We start from the raw sequence: 5,796 nt of genomic DNA, 5'->3' as shown, positions 1-5,796 counted from the left end.
GTCACCGGCGACGATTCGCGTTTCGCGCGCGATTTCGATTCATTCTCACTAACCGCCAATTCAAAATCGAAGTCCCTGCTGCCCGCGATCCTTACTCCCCGGCCTCTGGCTCCAACTTGGCCTGCATGACTCCGGTGTTACCATGAAGTAACTAAACTTCGCGGATGGTAGAATTGCACTGAGGCTGGATGGTGCCGAGCCGCCCCCGATGTAGCTCCTCCTTGCCTCGCTGCCATCGGGCTATTTAATAGTGGGGGATTCGAATCCCTTCTTTCGTTGCCGGCCGCGGGCTCACCGCCTCCGTGTCCTTGCTCTACGCGATTGTGGTCCTCGCGCCAGGAGGAGGCCTCCCTCTACCTTCTTCCTCTTCTTCGCGATCCCTCTCGTTCTCACGATCCTCGCCACCACGCTCCGTTTCGGGCCGGAGTGCGAATCCGTGTCGGCTGGAATTTTTATTAAACGCTGTTTTCATTACCCGCCTCGCGTGGTTGTTGTTTTTTCTCGTAGTCGGGCCGACACACACGAGTCCGCACGGGAACGCACTCGTCTTCTGCGAGATTTGGCCGAATTTATTTTCCGAGGTCAATTCGCCGGATGCCCGTGATATCACGTGACGGCTGCGTACCAAATAAGTTGTCAGGATAAGAATCAAGCGGGCCGTTTTAGGGAATTAGAGAATCCCCGGTAATTAGAATCCTCCTAATCTCTCGGCCAATCGCCGAGATTTCTTCTGTTCGCGGAGACCCAAGAGGCTCGGAGACGTTCGCTCGCGGATGAAAATGTAAATTTGCGCCTAAAGAAACGTAACAGTCTTCCACGAATACACATTACTTCTCAGATCAGAATTTTTTTAATAGCGTCCACGCGAGAGCTCAGCTCCTAGCTGAGAGATCGTATTTTTCCTTGCTATCTCGCGCGATCTCAATCTCGAGCTAGTGTATTCGTAATTTTATGCAAATGAGCTGTAATCTGTATCCTGAACATTGCCCGACTCTTCTGAGGAGAGCAATCTTAAGTGCACGCGCATAAACAACGAAGACGTCCAGGCATTTAATCGCTTCCTCGTCCCGTGTAATTAAGTATAACGCAAACACCGGCCTGACTGCCGTATGTTCGCAATTTAGAAGATTGGATTTGTAATTACAAACGACAGAGCAACTGTCAAATGAAGATCGCGTTCGTCCATTCTGTGGAACAGAGGGAAAAAGAGAGAGGGAGAGAGGGGGAAAAGAGAGCGAAAGAGAGAAAAGGAAATAGCATTCTCCTCGTATCATGAGACACATGAAGCTCACGTTGTTCACCGTGAGAGAGCCTCCTCCGGACGCTTGAAGAGAAATCACTGCTGAAGGTTCCACCTGAAAAAAGGGTATTCTCACGCGAAGCGCGCGAGCTACGGTGGCTCTAACATTCGACACTTTCTGGGACGGCGACCTCGATCCTTGCATATGGCTGCACGTATCGCTCTACAGCGGAAGTACTGTTCGCTTAATACGGGCTCACAGCTGATCGCAAGCCGTGCACGGAAAACGAGTGAAAAGCCGCCTAAGGGTAAAGGGTTTACCGGCGATGAGCGGTGCTAATATGCGACGATTGTAATATGCTAATCAACCGGTGTATTATGGTAATCCCGAGCGAGGATACAAACGATTAGTGTCCGACATTGTTTGTTACTCTTCCTTGGTTCCTGTCTTTCAGGTCGCGTCGTGTCTCTTACCACCGATTATCGTCAGCTACATTACAATTTCGTTGTAAGTGCAGAGAATTAGTTGAATGCTCCATACGAACGCGAGAACAGACTCGGGTAATAACGGCTAGACCGCGCGAGCACGGAAGAAATCGATCGACAATTGGATACACAAAGAAGATATTGTAACAAAGATTACAACAAAAGTGTTGTAATCTTGGGCGAGGCAAAACTCAAAGTTGGGTGAAGTAATATATCTTTTTAAGTAAGTTAAGTTTAAAGTTAATGGCTCATAAAATTAGCTTAGTTAAGTTAAATGTTACGTAAACAAATACTAATTTAATTAATAAATGTTAAGTTAAAGTTGAATTAATTTAGAAAAGTTAAAAAAGTTAATTATAGAAGACAATATGTATTTTTTGCATAATCACCTTTTTAATCATAAGTTTAATTTATGTGAAATAATGAAAAAGGTAGTTTTTATAAGAAAATATGACGGTTTCTTGAGCTTAGGACTTCATACAAAAGAAGAATACTAGCGCTTAAAGAAACGAATAAAAAACTGCTAGGAATAACTTTGACTTTTCTTACTTTACATTATAAGCAAGCCATAATAATTTAAATAATAAAAAAATTATTTTTAAGGATATAAAAAAATTAAGTTATCATTGAAGCGTTTTAAAAAATAATTAATTTTAATTAAAAGTTGACTTATTTAACATTAAATAAATTCTGTTAAAAGTTATTAACATTTTAACTTAATTAACCAGCTATTAACCAACTCTGACAAAATTATTATAATTTCTTCAATGTTTCTTATATTATATATTCAATAGATCATCAAATCTGCTATTTCTATAATAATTTATACTATAACTTCCGTATAATCAAGTTTTATAAAAAAGGATTTTTTCTCGGAATATTCCTTTTTGCGCCATGCTATTGAAATATCTATAATTAAGGTGGTGTATCTGGTTAAATAAAAAAAAAAGAGAAATATTATATTTGGAAGAGATCTCAAATTGTTCATTAAAGAAACGTATGTTTCTAGAGCAACAAGCCATTTGCTATCAAGAGAGAGAGTTTCCAAGAAAAGTTCATCTAAATTTTATCTATTTTATTATTTATTTTATTAAAATCTATTTTATTATTTATTTTATTATCTATTTTATTATTTATTTTATTAAAGGATTATAGAATGTTAAAATGCAGAACATAAAAACTTTTTGACAAGATAAAAAATTAGATAAAATTTAGATAAAAAATTTAGATAAAATTAGATAAAATTTAGAAAGTTATAATATATCTGTATAAGAATATATAACAAAATATATCTGTATAAGAAAATTATATTTTATGGTGAATGTTGATATCATTTCAATTCTATTGTGCAAAAAGATTATGCTTTAACAGTAATTATTCTAATCTTAACAGAAATGATCTGAAATCAGTATCAATACATTTTTTTATTTATTAAAATTATAGTTATCGACCCTACAGCGGATTTTAAAAAATATTTTTAAAGCATTAAAGCATTAAAGAAATTTTATTACCGATATTTTGTAAAATGGAAGTTAAGGTTAAATTTAATCTCTTCACTGAAAAATTCGAACTTGTAAAATAACTAAATGAAAAATGGTTTTAAAATTTCCAAAAATCCTCCTTGAGTCAATACATATAACGAAAATCATACATACCGTTACATTCTGTACTTTATCGATGTTGTTTCTTATACAAAGAAAATGTTGTATTTGAAAGAGAGAAATTAATCGCTACAATATACAAGTATATAAAACGATAAAACTCTGCTTTGAATTTGGAGTTATTTCTCAATAAGAATAAGAAAATTTTGTTTTAAGAGACATTTGTTATTAAATTATATTTTTATTAAATTATTTTTTATTAGATTATAATAAATATGTTATATATATAATTATATATATTTATATATAATATTATATATTTATAGATAATTATATGTAATATATAATTTATAATAATAGATTATTTCTAATTAATTTCAACAGAGAATTATCTTTATTGTACTAACCATAGCATTATATATAACATTTGCTATACTATATATAATATCAAGTTTTATCATACATATATTCACTAAATTTACGCATATCTCTTTCTCCCTGAAATTTAGTGTAACATAAAAAAAACTAGCTACTAATAACTCATATATAGACGTGTTAATAAAGTATCTAGTTGAGACAGCAAATCTTTCTTTTCTCGCAAACCCCTCTAGAAATCGTGGCGCTCAAATATTTGTAATTTGTTCACGCGAGGTGCAATTTCAATGCCAGATCACTTTAATTTTGTTAGCACGTGAAAGCTCGGTTGATTCAATTAGATACATCCCCTTAATTATAGAGATGCCGACAGTGCGGTGAGGAGAGATATTCCGTGGACCGATAATTCATGGTCACGTCTCTTTAATTTATATAATCGTAATAACAGCCGTATCCCCTTAATCAATACAGTCGACTTATTAATGAGTGGTCTAAGAACCACACTCGTTGGACGAGTAATAAAACCTGTCTGCGACTTGGCGAAAATTAGTTTCATCTCCTAGAGAAAGACGCAGAAGTTCCACAAAGTAGGTAAAATATCAAAATTAATTGATACATTTTTTGTCAAACAATTCGTAGACTCGTTTGAGTCATTTTATATAATCTGCTTGCTTGCTTGCTTGTGCATGCGTGCGTATCACGTAATTTTAATTACATGTCTCTCGAGACGTTCCACATTTCCATCATTTCCATCATTTCCATCATTTCAAAGTCTAATAAAATCCAAAGCACGGAGAAAGCGGTTTTCTCTATTCCAATTGGTTATCAATTTATATCGCACGCTTCTGCCGCATTTTTTATTCGTAATAAATATTAAGGTTATTGCAAGCGGAAAGCGACCGTCGGCCTGGATATGAGACTGATTGACAAAAGGTAGGTCGGTTCTTATCAACGAGAGAAAGGGAGAGAGACGCTTATCGTTGATTTGATAGCGCTCGATTCCCGCCTTCATCTCAATGACTTCGCTCGATATGCAATATATCGCTCGATATTTCGGTATGCAATTTTATATATTAATTAATGTATTAATTAATAACATAATATCGTCGTTTACGATTCGAGAAACTGCACATTAAGATTGGACATCACGCAACTGAAAAGTATCGAGGACAGATTTTACTATTGAGCGACATAAAAATTTTTTTAAATCTAATTAGATTCCGATTTGGCTTCCCCAAAAAAGTAAGAAAAAAATGATGAATTTTTTGCTTGGGAAACATACAAAGATACAAATAAAAAATGTAATGTTTAAAAAATGTAAAAACTTAATTCTGAGTGAGATATTCAAACAGATACCATTTCTTCCTATTTACTTTCCGCGAAAAGTTCTCTAGAATTTTTTTCTACTACTTTAAATTTATTTTATTTTATTTATTTAAGTTTATTTTATTCTCTAAGTTTTTTTTTACTCGACAAACTTTATAAAAAATAAGTGGTACTATATATTACATAAATTACTCAATTAATTAAATTATGAATATCTAATTTATTATTTTTAGAATAGACACAGGTGCGAGCTAAATCTTTTCAAATGTAACTGTAACTGTAAGTAGTAGAATTACATTTCTTTGGTGATAGTAACAAATATAATTGAATATTTTATAATTAGTTTGTAAATATATATAGAATATATGTACATCCAACAAGCGATATCAAACTGTCAAAAAACGAATTTTCAAAATTTTTGGTAAAACAGTACCAATTCAATACTTTTTGTAATAACTTATTATTTCATGAATAACCAATAATGGTAATGAATAATTTCTCAAGATTATATATGTAACAATATGGTAACAATAAGTTTTTCCAATAGGTAATGAGTTACCATTGTATGATGCCACTCAGGTTACAAATTAATTTTCTTCTGTAACTATTTAGCAAGGATATTATTCTTATACATATAGGATTGAAAATAACTCAAATTAACTCAAATTAGCTCAAAATAGCTTACAAATAACTCAAATTGTAATAGTAAAACCGTACTTCTCTCTCTCTCTCTCTCTCTCTCTCTCTCTCTCTCTCTCTCTCTCTCTC

The sequence above is a fragment of the Odontomachus brunneus genome, unplaced genomic scaffold (assembly GCF_010583005.1).
Source record: "Odontomachus brunneus isolate Ranch 3 - 2012 unplaced genomic scaffold, Obru_v1 Obru_scaffold_123, whole genome shotgun sequence".
Classification (NCBI taxonomy): Eukaryota; Metazoa; Arthropoda; class Insecta; order Hymenoptera; family Formicidae; genus Odontomachus; species Odontomachus brunneus.
The sequence above is the reverse complement of the archived record's forward strand: the minus strand, read 5'-3'. Positions refer to the sequence as shown.